This window comes from Prionailurus bengalensis, chromosome B1 (assembly GCF_016509475.1).
Source record: "Prionailurus bengalensis isolate Pbe53 chromosome B1, Fcat_Pben_1.1_paternal_pri, whole genome shotgun sequence".
Lineage (NCBI taxonomy): Eukaryota > Metazoa > Chordata > Mammalia > Carnivora > Felidae > Prionailurus > Prionailurus bengalensis.
The window spans coordinates 172,450,920-172,473,460 of NC_057344.1; the positions used below are offsets into that span (position 1 = coordinate 172,450,920).

Sequence of the window (22,541 nt, forward strand, 5' to 3'; positions counted from 1 at the left end):
AAAGGGAAGGAGGAAAGGAAGGGAAAAAGAAAAATGAGAAATGAGAGAAGGAAAGGGAAAGTGAGGTTGTGTTCAAGGGCGGGTGGGTTCATGAAGAGGAGAAATGTAAAATCAGAAGGACTCAGGCCGCTGGCTGGGAGGCCCCTCACGGTGCCCCTTGGGAGGCAGACACCCACCCTGCGATACAAAAGACAAAAGAGAAGTGAAGTCACTTGCCTTTAGTCACAGCACTAACCTGATGCATCTATAATAGGAGGAAATGGAAAATAAAATGGGACCTATAACTGTAACGTAAGGGGACAAAACAATTTGCAACAACCCTTAAGATTTGGAAATCTTAAGTTTTGAAAATGTGCCATTTTCTAGGCTCTGAGATTGGGAGAGCTCTCAGTTCTTTGGGATATCTTTCCTGGTTCTAGACATTTTATTTTATAGATGAGACATTTTTATTTTATAGGCTCAGAGAGGTTAAATGATTTGCTCAAGGTCACACAGCTAGTGTGTGGAAAAGCCATGATCTCAGTCCTATGTTTGGTTTTCTTTCTACTCCACTAGACATCCTAAAGATATCAAATACAGAATTTTGAGTATCCCTGGAGACTGGGGTAGGGGGTGGGGACAAGAGAATGGGTTTTCTTATTTGCCTAACCTGGCTATGTGTGTGATTTCAGAGCGAAAGTCGATTCTTTATCTTCTCCTCTAGACGGCCTTGGGTTCCTTTTAGCGAGTAGGCTTGACACTTGCTAAATAATTCTACTTTCTCGTTTCTCAGATGTCCCACTCAGAGCTCCAAGAGCAGGTAGATGTGTGTTGCCCACATGGGCTCCAGACTCCAGCCATCTCCGTATGTGGTTTCTGTAAAACCAGGCAGCTGATCCCTGAGCACCTTCTCTTTATCGTGTTAACCCTGGTGGTACCAAGAGGCACCTGACATTCTGGGTATGCTAATAATTCAGTGCCAGCAAGTTTCTGTTATCCTCCAGTTGTAATTGTTAACTTGAATGGAATGCAAAACTTCTGGTTCAGAGCAGAGGTTGGCTTTTAACTGTGAGTTACTTGAGGGATATGGAAAACGGGGAGTACATTTTGTTGACTGTGCAAGAAGGGTTAGAGAGGCTTTTTTGAGTTGTATTTTCTCTAATAAATAGAAAGAGGTGGTAAATGTACAGTTGCTACTGTGTCTACAGACTCACTGGTGAACTCTACCCTTTATTAGCTCTTGCCTTGGACACTTTTTCAGGTTAGCAAGCCAAGACTTGCTCGGAGATGAGAACAATGAGCACAGTATCGTAATGCCGTTTTAACACACACACACGTACACGCACACACAACTTGTAATGCTTCTAGTGTCAAGGTGTATTTCTGCAAGCCCTTCCTGCCGGCCTACCCCCACCCCTCACAGGTTTGGAATTTTTTTTCCCCCTTAAGGGGAAGTGTAGAAATAGAGCCTGCCTATTCATTTGCATTATTGTACATCACACGATATCTTTGCAACCATTATATTGTGTTCTCTCAATGGTGTTTGCTCTGAGGGTGGGACACAAGGCTGTTTAGTGTCTCGTAAAACATTTACCAAAAGCACTGAGCCATGGTTTTGAAGGGCATTCCGTTGCCAGAGTGTGGGAGGAGAGAGCAAGCCGAGGAAAGAGAGCTCCAGGTGTTTGGCAGGTACTTGTTTCATACTTTGTTATTTATAAATATCTAAATTTTCAGATTACATACGATTTGGTTTGCCTTCGGCTGAACGGGCGGGAACGGGGAGGGGAGGAAGGGGCAAAAATAATTGCTTTGCAAACTGTATCTCGGAGGCCCCGGAGAATTGTAATCTTCACTTTCGGTCAAATGGTGTTTTCGGTTTTACTAGAGGGACTTCAATGTCATGGAGAGTGAGGTAAAATCTTCCTGTGCTTGAGGTTTTCCAGTGATCTGAATGAGATGTCAGTGAGCATTTGCTTTAGTAAAGAATTTGGAACCAGGTGTGGTGTTTCTAGGAGGCGACGTGTAACCTTGTGATTTGCACTTCGGTGTGCCCCGTGACTCATGCCATTAAAAGCTTTTGTTAAATGGTGGTTCTGGTTTCATGAAAATACTTTGAAGCTTTCTTTCCTCCTCACCTTTTCTGTTAAGTTTGGACAAGATAGCAAATTAAAGGTCAGCTTGAAAGACTGCTTCTTATCCTCAAAGCTGTGTTTTTAGAACATTCTAGGAATGACTATATGCAGTTCATACATTAATTTTGGAGAACTAATGACTGAATACTTCTTGGAAACACTAAGTATTTATATTCTAGCTTTTTTTTTGGTAAAAAAAACATGAGTATATATGATAAAACTAGAGCCTTAACCAAATATTTACATTTGATCAATTTTTTTTTTTTTGGTAAAAAAAATACAAGTATATATGATAAAACTAGAGCCTTAGCCAAATGTTTACATTTGATCAAATTTAATAACAATTGCAGATACCTGGGGACATGTTAATAGTGGCTAAAACCCAAACAATAAATAGGAAAAATGTAGGAAAAGAATAGCTTCAAAAGATTTCTGTAATGCTCGAGTTCTCGGGGAAAGGAATCGCAGTGTAATGTATTCACTATAATAACCACGGGACCTTTGGCCTGTTTGCCCTTCTAGTGGGAGACGAAAGTATAAAGACAGTACTGGAGTGAAGAGGCCATTGATTTTGGAAAAACATGATTTGCCTCGTGACACTGATAGTAAGGAGCCAAGAGTGTTTCTCCTGACAGGTTCCCAGTCCATTGCAAAATGGCTGGAAGAAACGATGGTTTCAAAATTAGAGGAAACCTCCTTCATGGGGAAGACTTCACTGTGGCTTTGTGTATTTAGGCAAATAGGACTGAAAGTAACAGCCGTGGAGGTCAAAAGACATCGATCGCATTCACCTGAAGGAGAGCAGATTTGGTTATTTGTATATGTGTGTCAGAAAATCAGGTTTAACAGCCAGCAGTTTCACTACCCTGACTACTCAAAGTTTATGTGACTTTTGACAAGCGGATTAACTTTTTCTTACCACTCTGAAGATTTCGAAAGAGAGGGAAGAGTGCTTGCTCTCTACTGGTCTGTCCCTTGGTTGCACTTAGATGATGAATAGTCTGTGAAACTTTTGACCATGTATGATGCCACATAAATCCAAACTAGAGTTTAACCAGTGGAGGAGCTCATGTGTTAATTCTACTGTAGCTGAACTAGAGGGATGAAGTTTTATGTGTGAAATCTTAACAGATGAACAGAAAGACTCTGGGAAGAAGTCTAAAAATACACCCGTTCCAGATGCTTGTCCTTCCTTGTTTCCCTTTATGTCATTGGGAAAATCCTTATTCAGTGTAGCTCCTTTGTTGAGCTTTTTCAGGTATTGAGTCCCAAAGATCTACACGGAATTGTAAGAAGCTATGATCACCAAAGGCTATGTTTGTACCTCTTGCTCTTCCTTACATGATAGTTTGTTGATGGGCCAACTCGTACGTCAGGTTAAGTCCTGAATACATTGACTCCTAACTCTGTCATTTTAAACTTTGCTGCTATGTGATATGATAATAATGTTTCTATATCAGGTTTGCTTTAAAAGGCAGATAATTGGATAGTCTCTCCACAAAGGTTGTTGTCATCTGTTCCTTTTTTCCTTAGAATGCAAGTTCTTGATTTGTATATGTCATGAAGGTGAACACTTCAGGGACAATAATAGGCCCCAAATTAGGTGGCAGTTTGCAACATTCAGTACTGCCCGAGAAGTTGGGGCTGCTTTGGCTTGCTTGGACAGAGTTGTCACACAGAAGCGTGGGTGGGTGACAGCTACCTCTGCAGATAATTCTGGGTAACTATACCAGGAAAGTCACATTCATAGGAGCTAGGGGTCAGAACTATGCAGGCAAGATAGAGGAATCATCGTAAAGATTTGGGCTATTTGGGGCTGGTTTTGTGTTGGTAGCATGAAATGAAAGTGAATACATACAGTTAGCTGAACAATGAGTAAAAATTCTTCATTTGTCAAGTAACTCAGTGTCTTAAAGCAGAATATAGTCCTCATCGCCACCAAAATTAATGTCATTAAGTTCATCAGGGCCTCACTGAATGCCTGTTGACTCTTGATTTAGGCATCTTTCGATAATTCAGAACTCTGTTGGCTAATGATCACTCATGCATTCATTCTCATTCAGCAAATACTAAGGTCTCACTCTGGGCTTGGTTTTCATTTCTCATTGCTTAAATGGCACTTCTTTGAAGTGACCTCCTGAATTAGGTCCTATGCTTTCCCCTTTATGATAGTCATCACATTTGTTTCATACTGTTTTTTTTAAAATTATTTTTTAAAATTTATTCAGAGAGAATGAGTGTAAGCGGGGGAGGGGCAGAGAGAGAGGGAGACACAGAATCCAAAGCAGGCTCTAGGCTCCAAGCTATCAGCACATAGTCCTACTCAGGGCTTGAACCCACGAACTGTGAGATCATGACCTGAGCTGCAGTCGGATGCTTCACTGACTGAGCCACCCAGGCGCCCCACACTTATTTTATACTTGACTCCTCTGCTAAAATCTGGATCCCCTTAGGTCATGGATAGTGAGTGTCTTCTTTGCTACAATTATCTCCAGTGCTTAGTACATACTAGGCATTCAAAAGATAGGCACCAACCCTACAAATAAATGCATGGAAGAAAGCAAATGAGAAGGACCGGGATCCTCAGAGACAGGCAGGTGACAGAAAGCAGCAGCCACAGATAACAGAGAAGGGACAAAAGCTACCGTCATCAGTATAGAAGCAATAGCTCCTGAAGTTATAGCTCAGTCTCAGCCCAGCTTGACGATATAAGTTTCTAAGGATAACCTTGGTTCCCCAAGAGGAATGTACTCAATATTGTCTGTTTAAAATGATAGTGAATACTGTCAATCATTTCATAAAGATTTTCATTGAAGAAAGTAATGGTTTCCTTACTTAAGTAACCTTTGCTTACTTAAGTGGATACATTCAATTATTTGGAAAATTTCATATATGAGTAATTCTTTATTTCTACAATTATGAGGTACCAATGAACACATTTATCATGTACATATATATGTAAATGTAAAAAGAGCCTGGAAGAATGCACAAGAGAGAAACTTCCATGTAATAAGATTAAGTCCAATAAATGCTTTGAAAAAAATATTATTTTAAGGGCACCTTGGCTGGCTCAGTTGGTGGAGTGTGCAAACTCTTGATCTTGGGATTGTGGGTGTGAGCCCCATGTTGGCTGTAGAGATTACTTAAAAAATAAAATCTTTTAAAAATATTATTTTAAACATTATTTTGAATTAAAATAATTTAATAATATTTAATAATTAAAATAATTTAAAAATATTTAAAATATTATTTTAAACATTGAGGTGTAACAAAGGCAATAAAGTGCACAGCTCTGAAGTGTACAGCTTGATGAATTTTTACATACGTACGCACCTGTGTAACAACCACTCAGATCAAGGTACAGAACGTTTTCAGTGTCCCAGAAGGCTCCTCTGTGCTTCTCCTCTCTGTCACCCCGTGGCTCAAGATGACCATTATTTTGATTTCTCCTATCATGGAAGCAGTATTTGTAGAATAAGTAGCTTTGGCTGTTCTTGAACATAAAAATGAAACCATACGTGCTTTTTTGTATCTGGCATCTTTCATTCAATATTGTGTCTGTGGCATTTGGCCACATTGTGTCATGTAGCTGGAGTTTATTCCTTCCTTGCTGCCTAGTGTTCCTTTGTAAGAATAAGCCACCATTTAATATGTTTGGGGGATTGAAAAACATGGCTATATGGGCTGAAAATCATTCCCTGTGTGTGCCAGTGCTTTAAAGTTAAGTGATCTCAGAAAGGGTGTGGTTGGAAGTGTTATCACCCGGAGGGGTGGAGAGAGAAAAGTCTGTTTCTGGGAGTATATTTACTAAGTGCTCTGTGTAGGGTGTTTACTTAACTGACTCCATCCCCCTGGGAGGCGACTGCCACTTTTTTACAGATGAGGAAACTGAGCTTGAGAAAAGTTTCATGACTTTACAGTTGATCCGACCTAAACACGCAAGCTGTTGATTACACCAGGGGCAATCTGGTCCTGGCAAAGACCATGCCAGAGGCCACTTCGTTATCGAAGACTTCACTTTCTTTTTTTTTTTTTTTAACGTTTATTTTTTATTTTTGAGACAGAGAGAGAGTGAGAGCATGAGCAGGGGAGGGGCAGAGAGAGAGGGAGGCACAGAATCTGAAACAGGCTCCAGGCTCTGAGCTGTCAGCACAGAGTCCGATGCGGGGCTCAAACCCATGGACCGCGAGATCATGACCTGGCCGAAGTCGGACGCTCAGCCGACTGAGCCACCGAGGCGCCCCGAAGACTTCACTTTCATGCAGCAGTGCAGGAAAGCTGGCCGTTGACCTGACTTCGCTGAGGCCATTTTCTCTTTCCCCTCGAAGTTGGTTTCATTATGAAAATGGACTCCCTTATGTAGTTTTCATTCACTGAACCTTTGCTTATGAATGATTATTTTTGCTTATGAATAGTTTTTATTTTCAGATGCACATGGTATTCTAACATCTATATATAGCAAGTTTTGAGAGTTCTTTTTTAAGATCAGGTTTTTAATATTTATGGGTAAAGAAATATTTAATAAGAAAGGTAGGTGTAAGTTTCAAGTCAGACTTGCTGTGAAATTTCCTGGGAGACAAAGGTCGTGTCTTTCACAATGGGGTTAGAAGAGCTTCAAATTCTAACTCACAAAGAGCTCTGGGTGCTGATCCCATGGGTGTCAAAGTCCGACTCAACTGAATATCTTAGAGATGAATAAGTTTCTAAATTTCCTTCTCACTACTACCTACCTCAACTTCCCAGCCTACAAATATGTGCATTCACAAATATTCCATTCTAACTTCAAAAGTTACTGGAGACTTGCTCAGAACGTCCTTCCCTTAGAATAACAAAAGGAGGCATATGACCTTTAAATTTCTTTATGGTGGTGGATGAAAGGGGTTATGTTTTTAAATTTGCATTAATATTCTGGGCTCTTTGGTGCAGTCAGGTCATTTCAGCAAGGCACCCTTGCCCAATGGAAGACAAGGAAGCATCTGGATAGTGTCTCAGTCGAAATTCTAAGTCACTTTTAGAAACAGCAGTCAGTACATGCAAAGATTTTTTGCTTTATTACTTGCACAGGTAATGACAGCCCCTTTCTTATGGGATGCTTGAGAACAGTCATCAAAGATTTGATTCTTTTTAAATTTATGAACAAGCACAGGAAGAATATCTTAGATTTGTATACTTCCTTTTTTTTTTTCTTGTTTAAACATTTGTGTTTTTAAAATACTTATTATTTATTTGGGTGGGGGGAGGAGCAGAGAGGGAGAAAGAGAATCCCTCGCAGGTTCCACACTGTCTGTGCAGAGCCCAACATAGGACTCCATCTCATGAACCGTGAGATCATGAGCTGAGCTGAAATCAAGAATCGGATGCTTAACCACCTGAGCCACTCAGGTGCCCCCATTTGTATACTTCTTAAAATACTTTCTGAATTTTGTTTACCTTTTATAGAAAATTTTTGAGTTGTAAAACATGCCCGTTTTGTACGTGAGAAAGCTGAAATAGAGAAGCCAAGATCATACACCTGGTTAGTGAAGGAGCTGACATCCAGATTTTCTACCTCCACTGTTCCCAGTTCTTCCCACTGGCCCACACTGCCAACCACACAGTGTTTGGTGAGCTGTGGCAGCCATTAAAGACAGCACTTCTTCAACAACACTCTTTGGTCTACGATGGCTTCTCAAGTCATGCTATTTGGGTACTTACTATGCGTCAGTCATTGTACCAGGTGCTTACAATCTTACAAAGGCTCTACTGGCTAGGGATCATTAACACCTTTTACAAATGGGGAAACTGAGGCACTGAGCCCTCAGGGCCTTGAACAAAGCCACATCATTTAGTAAATGCCGGAGTTTACCTTTACCCTCAGATTAGTTTTAGTATAGGAGCACTAAAAAAATTGTTGAATCTTAACTTACCTCAATACACCCTCCTGACAAATGGGCATTTTCTTTAGAACTAAACAAAAACATGTCCTGGGTTAGACTCAGTTTAAAAATAATTATTTTTTAACTCTTGGAGCTATAGGAAAACCAGATTAGATTGCCATGAGGTCAAGATGTGTGTAGAGGGTCCTATCCATCAGTGAGATTGTGGGAACCTCAGAGATGGGGGTGCTGGAGAAAGGGCAACTATCTGGAACAGAGATGAGTCCAGGTGAGGTAGCCTTTCCCCCTGAGTTTTGCACTGCCATCGTCCTTGCTTATTTATATATTCATTCAACAAGTATTTACTGAGGACCATTGTCCAGGATGGTTGTAAAGCTTAGAGATGATGTATGTAAGGTGCTTAGTTCAGGCTGATACTCTGTAAAGGCTTCGTAACTGATAATTTAATCATCTGTGGAAGAGAAAGAATGAAAATACCTGAGGCTTTGTTGGTAGCCGTTTTGGTTACAGCCAAAACAACCCAGAACATTGCAATGGTTGGAGAAAGATTTTGTCTGGATGTCTGTATAAATTAATGGATTTTAACCTTGGCTACATACTAGAATTACCTGGAGGAGCTTTAAAAACTACCAAGGTCCAGGACCCTACAAAAATTCTAGTTGTTGTGATGGCTGGTTTGTTGTTGTTGTTTCTTTGTTTTTAATTTGTTTTAGTTCCACAAGCAGGGTTGGTATATAATAGTTTAGACTGAATGATGGTTTGGAAGCCATCCTTCCTGCTGGTAGCCCTGCTTTGCACTGTACATAAACAGATTTATGGGTGAGCCACTGCTTAGCCCACACAGGCACTGATCTGGGTCAGCCCTGGTCAAAAATTCTCTTAACGGATTTTCCATGGCTTCCTGTAAAAGTTGCCTCCCGGTAGGTTTTGTTCTTTATTCTTAATCTACACTCTTTTTCTAAGAGGGAAGTAGAAGAAGGCAGATAAAATAAAAGGAAAGAGAAAAATGAGGACGATCAATTGTTTCTGAATTCTTTGAGCAATCCTAGTTAACACTGCTCAGGACAGCAGACACAGATATAGGATAGACAGGCCTTTTATTGGGGGCTGCACTTCATGGCATTCGGTTGTAATCATTGCAAAAAGGCTCTCTCCGTGAATGAGAGAATTTTTTGTAAGATTCTACTACACAGAGAGAGAGATCTGACCACTTTTCAGAAGTTAAACATAAGAAACTTCTAGGAGGAGCCCTCTTTCATCGGAATGTCCTTTGTTGATTTTCTGTTTGAATTCTAGCACTTCTGTTCAAAGATACGTTAGATTCACACCATTCTTCCATTATACCAAAAATGATGAAATGCCCTTTCAATAAGGGTGAAGAGGCATAGAGTAAAATTTTACTGAAGGAGTTAAGGAGGGAAAATGGTGGCTTTCTCTGGCACCTGGAGAGTACGTTTGCTGAACTGGAAAAAGGAATGGAAAGAGGGGATGGGTCAGGTGTGATTACTCTGTGACCTTCTTGGTTACCTCACCCCCATAATAATATACACTGAGGAAGAGCAGTGCAGTGAGACCCTTTCTAATTAGGACTCTTTTGGTTGTAAGTGTCAGAATTCCAATCCCAAGTAGCTTAAGGAATCAATCAACAAACAAATCTATCAAATTTAATTCTATACATGAAGTTACATGTATACATATATATTTACGTAACTGGGAATTCCAAAGGGTGACACATGGCTGGATCAAAGGAGTCAAAACAGGTCATCAGGATTGTTTTTCTCTTCCTATCTCCCAGCCTGTTGTCCTCTGCGTTGGTTTTATTTTGGCAACTTCAGGCTTACGTTGTTCTTACAACTTTCATTCCTAAGGAAAACCCCACAGCTTTCTCATCCCCAGATGGACTGTGATTTACCTGCATGGACCTATCTGTGATTTATGGGAGGGGGAGGGGTCTTTACCAGGGAACACGGGAAGGTGGATGGGCAGGAGAAAGTAGGGATCTGCTATATCCTTAGTGCAGGTGCTGCGTTGATCTCTGGTTTAGGAATCCCCACATCATAGGCCACAGACTCCAAAGTTGAGTTACACCCACCACGTGCCTTGTACTACGGTAGATTTACGACTCTCAAGGTTGTTTATCTGCACAGCTAAGCCTCTTGATAACCGGTGGGGGTTTTATCATTTCAGCAAGATTTTGCTCTGAGAACATTGGGTACTTGACTTGTCTCTACTGAGAAACTTTATCATATCTTTTTTTATCACCAAGGGGAAGCCCATTTCCAAATATCTATTTCTCAAAATTAGAATAGAGGTACAGGTCTGATCAGGAAGGAACCATTATTATCAATATTAACTCCCTGCTTTGTTTCAAGAGCAAGTAAACCTCCTGAGCAATTATTGTGAGGGAATAAAAACAACACGTTGTTCTGCCCTGTGTTACAATTATTAAAGTCTTGTTTTATCTGCCCTAGTCATTTCTAGGTTTGTCATAAGTAATTTTATGTCTCTGTTGCCTGGTGCCACATAATGGGGAGGGGGGTGGTCAGTAAATGCATATGTATTGGCTGAAGAAAGAGTTAAGAATTTTGGGGGGGGGCATTTTACTTGACATTCTAATTTGGCAAAGTTAGAATTATAGGTTAAAATACACAATATTAAACCCAGGACATCTGCATTTATATCTTTCTAGTTAGTATATTTATGGGCAGGAAGAAATAAAAAAGTGATGCCCAGTTTTCTTTAGTTGAATTAGCTCTTAATAGTAACTCTGACCAGAGCAGCGAACAGTCCTTTCCAGGTTCTTACCTCCCTTGCCCAAACTTATTTTTTTCTTCTTCTGAATTCCTAGGGCCCTTGGTGGGGCAAGAACTTCACACTCTCTGAGCATTTGCTACGTGCCAAGGGTTCTGTGGACACATTGTCTTAGCAAAGTCTCACAGCCATGCCATGAAGCCTTCTTCCTTCTTTTCCACTGTTAAGAGAATCAATCCCTCCCTCCTTTATGATACTATCTATCATGGCATTTATCACACTGCATTGTAATGATTATTTGTATATATTTCTATGTCTCCTACTAGACCATGAATTTTTTTACCTAAGAGTCTGTGTCTTACTCAGGTGTGTATCCTCAGTACCCAACACGTAGTGGAAACTCTAGAAATATTTTTTAATGGTTTGGATACTGTGTGATATGCATTTTACAAACTTGACATCTGAGGCTTGCCCAAGGTTACTAAGTGGAAAGGAATAAGGTTAGTTTTTGGGCTCTTGCCTACCAGATTCTAAAGCTTGTTTTCTTTCTGCTAAACCATTCTGAGATGTTGGAAAGCAAAGTTGACTGGAATGAAGACAATTCAGGAGGAAGATACAAGGGGAAGGAAAATCATCATTTGCTGGGGCTGGGAAGGGAGGTTACTTACACATTGCTCAGTTTAGCAGTGCTCTGGCCCACAGACTCCCATCTCCAGCAAAGCATGTATGTACATGCATGTGTACACACAGATACCATCGGGGACTTTCGTCACAGGGGGAGTGCTGATTGGGGACCAGAGAGCGTTTTCTTGGAAAGCGATTCACTGTGAATAAGAAGCTGGAGTACTAAGCCATCCACCAGGACATAAAATATTGCCCTGACCTTCTCTGTAATGTTTCTCTGTGGTGAGATTTTACCTATACAGTTCTAGTCTGAAATGAAATTAGGGATAACATGTAACATGAACATCACAGCTACCACAGCTGCATACCCAGCTTTTGCCACTTGGGCATGATGGTTGGAATGGGAGAAATCTGGGGTAAGCCTTTGAAATCTATCCTTATGAAGTGGGCATGGTGAGTGTCAGCCTTTGCTGACTTCCACTCTGACATACTGGATACACACACACACACACACACACACACACACACACACTATAGAGATAGAGATAGAGATAGAGATAGAGATAGAGATAGAGATAGATATAATAGCTTTATTTGGGATATAATTCACATAGTACAATTCACCTATTTAAAGTATACACACCACTGAGTTTTTAGTATGTTCACAGAGTTGTATAACCATCATTATAATCAGTTACAGAACATTTTCATCACCTCCCTAAAAAAAATCCTCTGTACCCATTACCAGTCACTTCCGTTTCTTTCCCACCTGCCACCCCCCATTGCCAGCCCTATACAACCACTAATCTACTTTCTGTCTTTATAGATTTGCCCATTATGAACATTTCATATAAATGGAATCAATACAAAATGTGGCCTTTTGTGACTGACTTCTTTCACCTACTTAATGTTTTCAAGATTCATCCATGTTATAGAAAGTATTAATACTTCATTCCTTTTCAGTGCTGAATATTGTTCTGTAGCATGAATATACCACATGAATATATGTAGTATATTCATACTACAGAACAGTATTCAGCACTAAAGTAGTGCTGAGTACATTTTTAATAGTATTTAAAAATGTTTATGTATTTATGTATTTATTGAGATTGAGAGAGAGAGAGAGAGAGAGAGAGAGAGAGAGAGAGAGAGAGAATCCCAAGCAGGCTCCACATTGTCAGCATGGAGCCTGACATGGGACTCAAGCTCCTGAACCATGAGATCATGACCTGAGTCGAAACCAAGAGTTGGATGCTTAATTGACTAAACCACCCAGGTGCCCTGAATATGCCACATTTTATTTATCTATTTATTTATTCATCAGTTGATGATATCTGTGTTGTCTCTACTTTTGGGCTATTATAATACTGCTACGATTATTTATGTGCAAATTTTTGTGTGGTCCTAAGTATTCATTTCTCTCGGGCATATAGTTAGGAGTAGAATTGCTGGGTCGTATGGTAAGTCTGTGTTCAACCTGAGGAACTGCCAGACGGTTTTCTAAAGTGGCTGCACCATTTTACTTTCCCACCAGCAGTATATGAGGGTTCCAATTTTTTCATATGCATGTCAACCCTTGTTACCTTTTTTTTTTTTATTATAGCCTTCCTAGTGGGTGTGAAGTGGTATAACCTTGTGGTTTTAATTTGCATTTCCCTGATGGCTAATTATGTTGAATGTTTTTCATGTGATTTTTTTTTTTTGGCCATTTGTATACCTTCTTTGAAGAAATGTTTAGTTCAGATCCTTTGCCTGTTTTTTAACTGGGTTGTTTGTCTTTTTATTGAGCTGTAGGAGTTTTGTCAACACCGTTTTTCCAACAGCCATTTGCTCACTTCACTCTCTTTGTGTCACATTTTGGTAATTCTCACAATATTTCAAACTTTCTCATTATATTTGTTATGGTGATCTGTTATTGGTGATCATTGGTATTACTATTATAATTGTTTGGGGGCATTATGAAGCACACCCATATAATATGGCAAACTTTATCAATAAATTTTGTGTACATTCTGACCGCTTCAGTGACTGGCCATTCCCCCATCTCTCTCCCTCTCCTTGGGCCTCCCTTTTTCCTGAGACACTATATTGAAATTAGGCCAATAAATAATACTACAATGGCCTCTGGGTGTTCTTGAGAAAGGAAGAGGCAATCGATCTGTCAAACTTCATTGTTGTCTTATTTTAAGAAATTGCCAGAGCCACCCCAGCCTTTAGCAACCACCACCCTGATCAGTCAGTGGGCATCAGCATTGAGGCAAGACCCTCCTCCCGCAAAAAGATTTGGCTCGATGATAACTCAGATCACAGTTAGCATGTTTTAGCAATAAAGTATTTCTTAATTAAAGTACATAAATTGTTTTTTTAATTTTTTTTATTTTTATTAAAAAAATTTTTTTAATGTTTATTTCTGAGGCAGAGAGAGACAGAGCATGAATGGGGGAGGGTCAGAGAGAGAGGGAAACACAGAATCAGAAGCAGGCTCCAGGCTCTGAGCTGGCAGCACAGAGCCCGACGTTGGGCTTGAACTCACAAACCGTGAGATCATGACCTGAGCCGAAGTTGGTCACTCAACCGACTGAGCCTCCCAGGCACCCCATACATTGTTTTTTTTAGACATAATGCTATTGCACACTTAATAGACTACAGTACAGTGTAAACATAATTTTTATATGCACTAGGAATAAAAAATACATTTGACTTGCTTTATTGTGACATTTGCTTTGTTGTGGTGGTCATGAACTGAGCCCACGGTATCTCCGAGGTGTGCCTGTAGTGATGTCCCCTCTTTTATTTCTGAGTTTGCTAAGTTGAGTCTTTTTTTAATTTTCTTGGCCATTCTAACTACAGGTTTGTCAATGTTGCTGATCTTTTCAAAGAACCAACTTTTGGTTTCATTCATTTTCTTTATTGTTTTCTGTTCTCCGTTTCTTTTACTTCCATTTGACTCTTTACTCTTATTGAGCTCCATTCTTCCCTTAGGCTGTTACAGGTTTCATTAGCTCTTTTTTAAACTGGGAGGTTAGGTTGTTTACTGCATTCTTTCTTTCTTTTTTTTTTTTTTTAAGTTTGTTTATTTTGAGAGAGAGAGAGAGAGGAGCGTGCATGGGGGTGGGGCAGAGAGAGAGAGGGAGGGAGAGAAAGAATCCCAAGTAGGCTCCCCACTGATAGCACAGAGCCTGACTCGGGGCTCAGTTCTATGAACAGTGAGATCATGACCTGAACCGAAATCAAGAGTCTTGACGCTTAACCATCTGAACCATCCAGGCACTCCTGTTTACTTCATGCTAGCTATTGTCTTCATTCTTCAACCCACTAGACAGTTAGTTTGTAAGTGTGAGTGACCAATGCTGAAGCTGAGCCAGTGTGCTCAGACTTCCCCTCTGGGGACAGAGTGACAAGGCAGCTGAATCCATGAGGCAAGTACACAGCACGATTGATGAAGCACTGACCTTTCCGCTGGTGGGGTCTGTTTGGCACCGTAGTTCTGGGGTCAAAACACGAGCTCTGGAGTCTAGCTGCCTGGTTGTGAATTCTGTCTTTCCCAGTTAGTGGCCGTGAGATTTGGGGCAACTTATTTCAGTTCTGTAAGCTTCAGGTTCCACATGCGTAAAATAAGCATAACGATAGTTATTACTGCTTAGTGTTGTTGAGAGGATGACATGAGCTACATGTGAAGAAGTACTTAGCTCAGAGTTGGTACATGGCCGATGCTCAGTAAAGGTTGGCTGGTCTCACTTTGTTATTGTTGTCTTTGGGTCAGGTGGGCCTATGCTGGGCCAGCGCCATGTAAAGTAGCTACAGAGCTTGGAGTCGTGTTTCCATTAGTTTGTATGTCTTTGCCAATCATCCATGACCTCACCCGCATGTGCTCCTGGGATGAGCCTCACTTGCGTTTGCTACCAGGTGCTGAGTGAGACACATTTCCTACTGAGGTGTGGCAGCCCTAGATGTGACTTCCAAACAAGAGACCTTTCTTTCTCAGAAAGATGGTATACCTTACTTATTTGATCATCCATCCATATCATAGTGATGATATAAAAACGAAGGCAGGAAATGTATTTTTCTGAATAAATTTGAAACAAGCTCAGGATGGGAGTACCATAAATTATGAAAATGGTATCACTAAAAAGTTATAAATTAAGTTTAATAGTACCTCAAGTTCTCCTCTGGAGGTGGGGATAGAAATGCCTTTCTCTGAACTCCACAGACGAGCTAATATTAAGTCCTGTTACCTGAGGCTCCATGGGGATAGCATGTTCAAGTTTACAGCTCCAAGGCACATAGTGTGGCTGCTGTTTATGTGACTAACAAACATTTCTCAGGGGTAAAAAAAAAATACATACATTGTTATTCTAATTCTTCAGTCAAAGAGTGGCCACTGGTTTTACAAGAAGAAAGGTATGGAGCAATCCTCATTATGAAACTTTCAGTTAGCATCCTTAAAAATGAAAATATAGCTAACCTCTAGTTATTTGTGAATGGTATTAGCAAAGATTATCCTAAAACCTTTAAGAAAAGTAAAACATTTTAATACAAATGTTTTATTAAGTATAGTAGATAATAGTTTTGGGTCATTGCCATTTATTTTTTTTTTATTTTTTTTTTTTCACGTTTATTTATTTTTGGGACAGAGAGAGACAGAGCATGAACGGGGGAGGGGCAGAGAGAGAGGGAGACAGAATCGGAAACAGGCTCCAGGCTCTGAGCCATCAGCCCAGAGCCTGACGCGGGGCTCGAACTCACGGACCGCGAGATCGTGACCTGGCTGAAGTCGGACGCTTAACCGACTGCGCCACCCAGGCGCCCCGGGTCATTGCCATTTAAATATAAATATTAATATTTAATATTTAAAATAATAGGCAAACAATATTTCAATAATATATATTTCCCGGAAAATGCAGAACATTTTCATTCATGCTGTCTATATTTCCCCTCACAGCATCTCTGACATTATTGTGGAGAAATAATTTCCACTTCACCTAGAAGAAGAAGAAATAAAATATTCTAAAGGAATTTTTCCAAAGATCTAATTAGTAGAATCAGTACAACCAGTACTTAGTTACTTAATTATTCTCCCTCCCTCTCTCTCCCTTTCCCTGTCTCTCTCTCTTTTCCTATTAAACTTTTTTTTTTTTATCAAGAGCACCACTAAGTAGTAAAAAAGATGTAGACATTAAATAATTTTTAGAGTGCCAGTCATCAAGGCAAGGTGCACACTCTGAGGCACGTGTAAAGGGGTGTGTGTGTGTGTGTGAGTGTATTTATTATATATCAAATTTAGACACTGGAATTTTGATAGGAAGGAAATAGATGATATAGAGGTGAAATCACTCACATCATCAGATGGTAGAGACCACAGGCACATCTCAGTTCTTAAGACACTGATTTATTCTGTTTTCTTTTTTGTATTATTCAGTTCCATCTGCCAGTCCTTTATAAAAGTCCTACTATGGTGTAAAAGAGCTAACAGATGAGTCTTGACCATCCTAAGGTTGCTCATGGTATATTTCCCTTTTGGGGAGAAAACACAGAATAATTTTTGGTGGCTCTTGAAATCTTAGGACCCTTCCGCTCCAGTGAGTGCTTAAAGAAATACTGGCATTTCTGGGATCCAAAATGGACCCGAATCCCTATTTGTTGTTTAGATTTCCATCTATTTAATTGAACAAAGTTCAGTTTGAATAAAGTTAAACATATTTTTGTGTTTATTGGCCATAGAATTTTTTTTTCCTGTGAGCTACTGGTTCATAAATTTGCTAATATTTATTGGGTTATATTGGGATTTGTAAGGGCTCCTGCATATTAAGGAAATCAATGCTTCATTATATATATTGTAATCCACCCCATTTGTAGTCTGTCTTTGATTTCATTTTAATAAATATTTCTAAATTCCATTTAACATTCAGTTATTGGTAGAAGGAAAAGTAATGACTGGGACCAATTTTTAGTTCAGTTTGAAATTTAGATAAATTATCAGTTTCCTCCTGAGCTATTATGTTTAGTTGTTTAATTCGCCAACCTAATTTCAATTATTAACTGATTTTTCTGCTGGTACATATGTATGTGCATATAAGGAGTCTGGTATGGAGATTTCTTACATCATGATTTTTCCTTGTTCATTTATGAAAGAGAACTGGAGTACCATTAATGGTATTCTATTTTTTTAATCATTATTATTTTATAATTTTACTTCCAATAAATGCATTGACAACCATTCGTACGATATTTAATAAGATGTTACGTTAATCGTGTGTTTATATGTTTGAGGGATTTGTCTACTTTCTCTTCACAAGAGTAGTTTTTCACAGTAATGTGTTTTCTCAATTAAGAAGTTTGTCCATTCGAGTAACTATCAGGAGTCATGGCTGACACTATCATTTATATTAAGACTTAAGGTCAAAGTGATTCTCATGTAGTTCTTATCATGGTTTCACTTAGAATTGAGGATCATTTCAGTGTTGGTGTTTCTTCTTTTTTTTTTTTTAATTTTTTTTTTCAACGTTTATTTATTTTTGGGACAGAGAGAGACAGAGCATGAACGGGGGAGGGGCAGAGAGAGAGGGAGACACAGAATCGGAAACAGGCTCCAGGCTCTGAGCCATCAGCCCAGAGCCTGACGCGGGGCTCGAACTCACGGACCGCAAGATCGTGACCTGGCTGAAGTCGGACGCTTAACCGACTGCGCCACCCAGGCGCCCCAGTGTTGGTGTTTCTTTAAAAAATTTTTTTTTAAATATTTATTTATTTTTGAGAGAGGGAGACAGAGTGTGAGCAGGGGAGGGACAGAGAGAGAGAGAGGGAGACACAGAATCGGAAGCAGGCTCCAGGCTCTGAGCTGTCAGCACAGAGCCTGATGCGGGACTTGAACCCACGAACTGTGAGATGGTGATCTGAGCCGAAGTCGGATGCTTAACCGACTGAGCCACCCAGGCACCCCTCAGTGTTGGCATTTCTAAAAACATGCTGTGTTAAGCCACTCCATGGCCATATCTTTGGTTTCCCTGTCTGTAAAACAGAGCTGGAGAAACGAGGTGTTTGTCAAAGCACTGAGGTGTCAGGGACTCATGTGAAATAAATATGATAGGAGAACGGCTGCAGCAGCCACATGCATATTCTTGCTACTCAGAGACGACAACCATTCATATGACTTTTATTCTTCCTGTCTCCATAGTTGTTCACCAAACAGCTAAAGAGATTGAGCTGTGAATTCTTTGTTTAAATGCCTTAGATATACTTTATAAGGAACTACCATCTTATTGTGCAAGTAGATGATATAAACAAACAACCTGACTACTGGTGTATCTCATTTTTCATAAGAGATGGTCTTAAGTTTTGTGTATAAGTGTTCATTTTCAAAAGTAGAATTATGGTATGTACACTAGAAGCATTTGCTATTTAGGTAATATTATGCTAAATCAGGAATTTCTTTGCATTTTGCAAGTCTGATTGCAAATGACAAACACAGTTGCACAATGTATACTAAAAAAAGGGATGCTGAAACAATTTGGTAGTAAACTCGTTTGGAGAAAAGTAGATACTTGGATAAGAAGCCTTTCTAGACGATTCTAGAGAAGAGTTAGGAAAGAAAACAACGGTATGTTACAGAAAGTAAAATGGTAGTCTTGGGAATTTTGCATGTGGGTGTGTTTATGTTGAGGTTGAGCAGAACAAAGGGAAATTATGCAGTGGGTTGTAGTCAGAAGTTAACCAAAGATTTGCAGTTCATGATCAAAAGCTTGGAGTGTTATGGATGACCAAGGATCACATCAAATTCCCTTCATTAGGGGTAACATGATCCCAACCACTTAAGGTAGACCGTTTTTACTCCCGCTCTCAGGATGGTTAGCAGGGAACATGATTATCAGGGAGGGAAGCCAAGGGGTGGAGGTGGGAGGTCATGCATGGTTAGTGCTGAGTGAAAGCAGTGAGAAAGGAAAGGAAAAAAATGGGCAGAACTTAATGATGGGCTGAAAAGGGGAGAATGGGCTAGAAGCAAAGAGATTTATTTGATAAAATCATTTAAATCTTCCTGATGACCAAAGTTATATGTGTTAAAGATATATAACATAAATCTATGTGTGTATAATGTTAACATACAGAAGTATCTCAAAATGAAATTTAAAATAACCTCTATTCAGTACTCTTACTACCCAGAGACAAACCATCACCAGCGTTTTGTTACATGTCTCTAACTTTTATTTCCATAGTATCAGTCGCGATCATGCTGTCTGTATGATTTTCCATACCGTCTATTTTCATAATTTCCACACTATCTATTTTTGTAATCTCACATGTCATAAAACTTTATTTGTGACAGTAAAATTCTTTATAAATATATTTTTAGTGATGTACAAGTAATATAATTTTTAGTTACAACTACAATATAATATAATTTTTATTTAATCATTTCTTCAAGGTCAAGTATTTCGGTAGTTTCTAAATATATTGTAAAGAATTCTGAGATAAACATCTTTGTGTGTAAACTTCATTTTTACTTCTTTAGGATAAATTCCTAATGACAGATTGCTACGTGAAGAGAATGTACATTTTCAAGGCTTTTAATATAGATTATAAACTATTTTTTTAACTTTGTTTTAATGTTTTTATTTATTCTTGAGAGAGAGAGAGAGAGAGAGAGAGAGAGAGAGAGAGAGAGCATGAGAGAGGGAGGGGCAGAGTGAGAGAGGGACACAGAATCTGAAGCAGGCTTCAGGCTCTGAGCTGTCAACACAGAGTCCAACATGGGGCTCGAACTCATAAGCCATGAGATCATGACCTGAGCTGAAGTCAGACACCCAACTGACTGAGCCACCCAGGTAACCCTTTAAAGAAAAGTTTTGATCAATTTATACTTGTCTTACTGAAGAATGACATTTTAGCTCTTATTCACTAAAAAGATCTGCTGATTTCATTGGCTAAAAGTGATATGGTTTACATATTTTTTTCTTTAATTTAAATTTATTTGCTTACCAATGAGCTTGAACATTTTGTTGGGTTTTAGAGTCATTTGTAATTCCTAGAAGTGAGACATGAAAATATATATACCTTGCATATATGACATACAAGTTAATTGGCATACTTCACATTAGCTAAACAGGGTATCTGAATTGATATATGATGTTATTTATTTGTTTGTTTATTTTGAGAGAGGGAGAGAAAGCACATGTATGAGCAGGGGAGAGGGGCAGAGGAAGAGAGAGAGAGAGAGAATCTTACACAGGCTCCGTGCTCATCACAGAGCCTGATGTGGAGCTCAATCCCGTGACCCTGGAATCATGAGCTGAGCCAAAATCAAGAGTTGGACACTCCACTGACTGAGACATCCAGACACCCCAGTAGGATGGGTTTTTTGTTTTGTTTTGTTTTTTTTATAAACAGAAGAATGGAAAGCAAGGGCTAAGTGATGTAATTGTGAGGAGGGGATGTAGAAGGGCAAGATCATAGGTTGCATTCAGTGCTGTTGGACAGAGAGAAGGGAGGTCAATCATGTAAAATCTACAAAAGCAGATGGTAGTCATGAGTGGAACTAAGTAACAACAGGATCATGAAACCCAAGATGGAAAGAGTGTGCAATTGTCAAAGAGCTTCAACTTCAGCTCAAGTGGAGTTGAAGGCGAGACAGTGGGCACAGGGGAAAGAGGTCTTGGAACTGGAGAATGAGGGTGTCTCCACTCTTTAGTCCCCCGACTCCACCATCCAAGAGGCCTTGGGAGCTTCCAAGAGTTTTCTAGGCAGGTGCTTGTTTATGCAATTCTTTGTTTCTCTGAAGTTTGGCAGAGTTTCTAGAGTATGGAACTTTTGTATACTCCCTCTCACCACCCACCCTAACCAGTGTGTTTCTTAAATTTATGGTTTATTGCTTTTAATCATGGAGGTCACTGAGACCATTTTGTGTATTTTTTTTGTTTCTTGGTCCTGAGAACGGTTTTCCATAGTGCGTACGTTATTTTGAATTAAAGAACCATAAAAGTGCCAGAAAAAACTAGAAACGGGACTGTAAAGGCCATGCCCAATATATTTAGCAGTGAAGTTAAGGACTGAGGGTGTTGGTTGGCTAAAACCTAGATTTTTAAAAATAATATTCCAATATGCTGCTTGATGATTAACAGCACTCACACTATATATTTGTATTTTTACTGTTTACGACTGAATGCCATGCCATAAAAAAAAGGTTTTACCCCATATTACTGACATGGCATTGTGGTGCCACCCCTTTCTCAATTGCTCAAGCTGGAAGTGTTAGTCATCCTGGACACTGTCATCATACAGATCATCCGTTAGCCAGTTCTGTCAACTCTGCCTTTCAGATACAACTCAAGGTCCACCTCTCTTCTAACCAGGATTACCACTCAGTCTAGTGTAAGCCACCATCATCCCATCCCTGGAGGACTGGAACAGTCTCCAGCCTGTCACTCTGCTTCCTCCTTTGCTCGCCTGTGATCTCTTCTCCACACCAGAGTGATCTTAAGGAAAAAAAAATCATATCATGTCACTTCTCTGCTTAGAATCCTCTATTAAGCCCAATAGAACCCACAATCCTTGTTTATTTTTTAATTTTTTTTTTCAACGTTTTTTATTTATTTTTGGGACAGAGAGAGACAGAGCATGAACGGGGGAGGGGCAGAGAGAGAGGGAGACACAGAATCGGAAACAGGCTCCAGGCTCCGAGCCATCAGCCCAGAGCCTGACGCGGGGCTCGAACTCACGGACCGCAAGATCGTGACCTGGCTGAAGTCGGACGCTTAACCGACTGCGCCACCCAGGCGCCCCCCACAATCCTTGTTTAAAAGGCCCTTACCTGACACTTAACCTGCTTTGCTCACCCTTTGTCAGCTGCATTGCCCCTCTCTTGGTATTCTTCAGATACCCCAAGCCTGTTAGCCTGCTATAGCCTTTCCTTCTTTCTTCTGGAATGCTTTTTTTCTGGGTCTTCAAACCATTTTTCCCTTACTTCATCAGGTCTCTGCTCAAGAGAGAAAGGACTTCCCCGACCACCCTAAGCAACAGCCCCCCTTTGTTCCCCTGCTTTGTTCTTCCTCATTGCATGTATCTATGGCCTCTCCCCCAAACACACACACACACACACACACACACACACACACACACACACATATATACATACATACACACATACATATATATATATATACACACATATACAAAAGATTATTAGCTC

The 22,541-nt window shown here is 39.8% G+C and overlaps 1 protein-coding gene across 4 annotated transcripts in view; it reads left to right on the top strand.

The window, feature by feature from the left end:
* RBM47 (RNA binding motif protein 47) overlaps window positions 1-22,541 on the top strand; it is a 162,005-nt gene that overhangs the window by 86,518 nt on the left and 52,946 nt on the right. Inside the window, exon 1 of one of the 4 annotated variants that reach the window (XM_043604641.1) lies at window positions 1,510-1,668. The exons of the other annotated variants lie outside the window; for them this stretch is intronic. The gene's annotated coding sequence lies outside the window, so the exon portion shown is untranslated. Of the gene's footprint in view, window positions 1-1,509; window positions 1,669-22,541 lie in introns of those variants that run through there. 4 annotated transcript variants of the gene reach the window in all.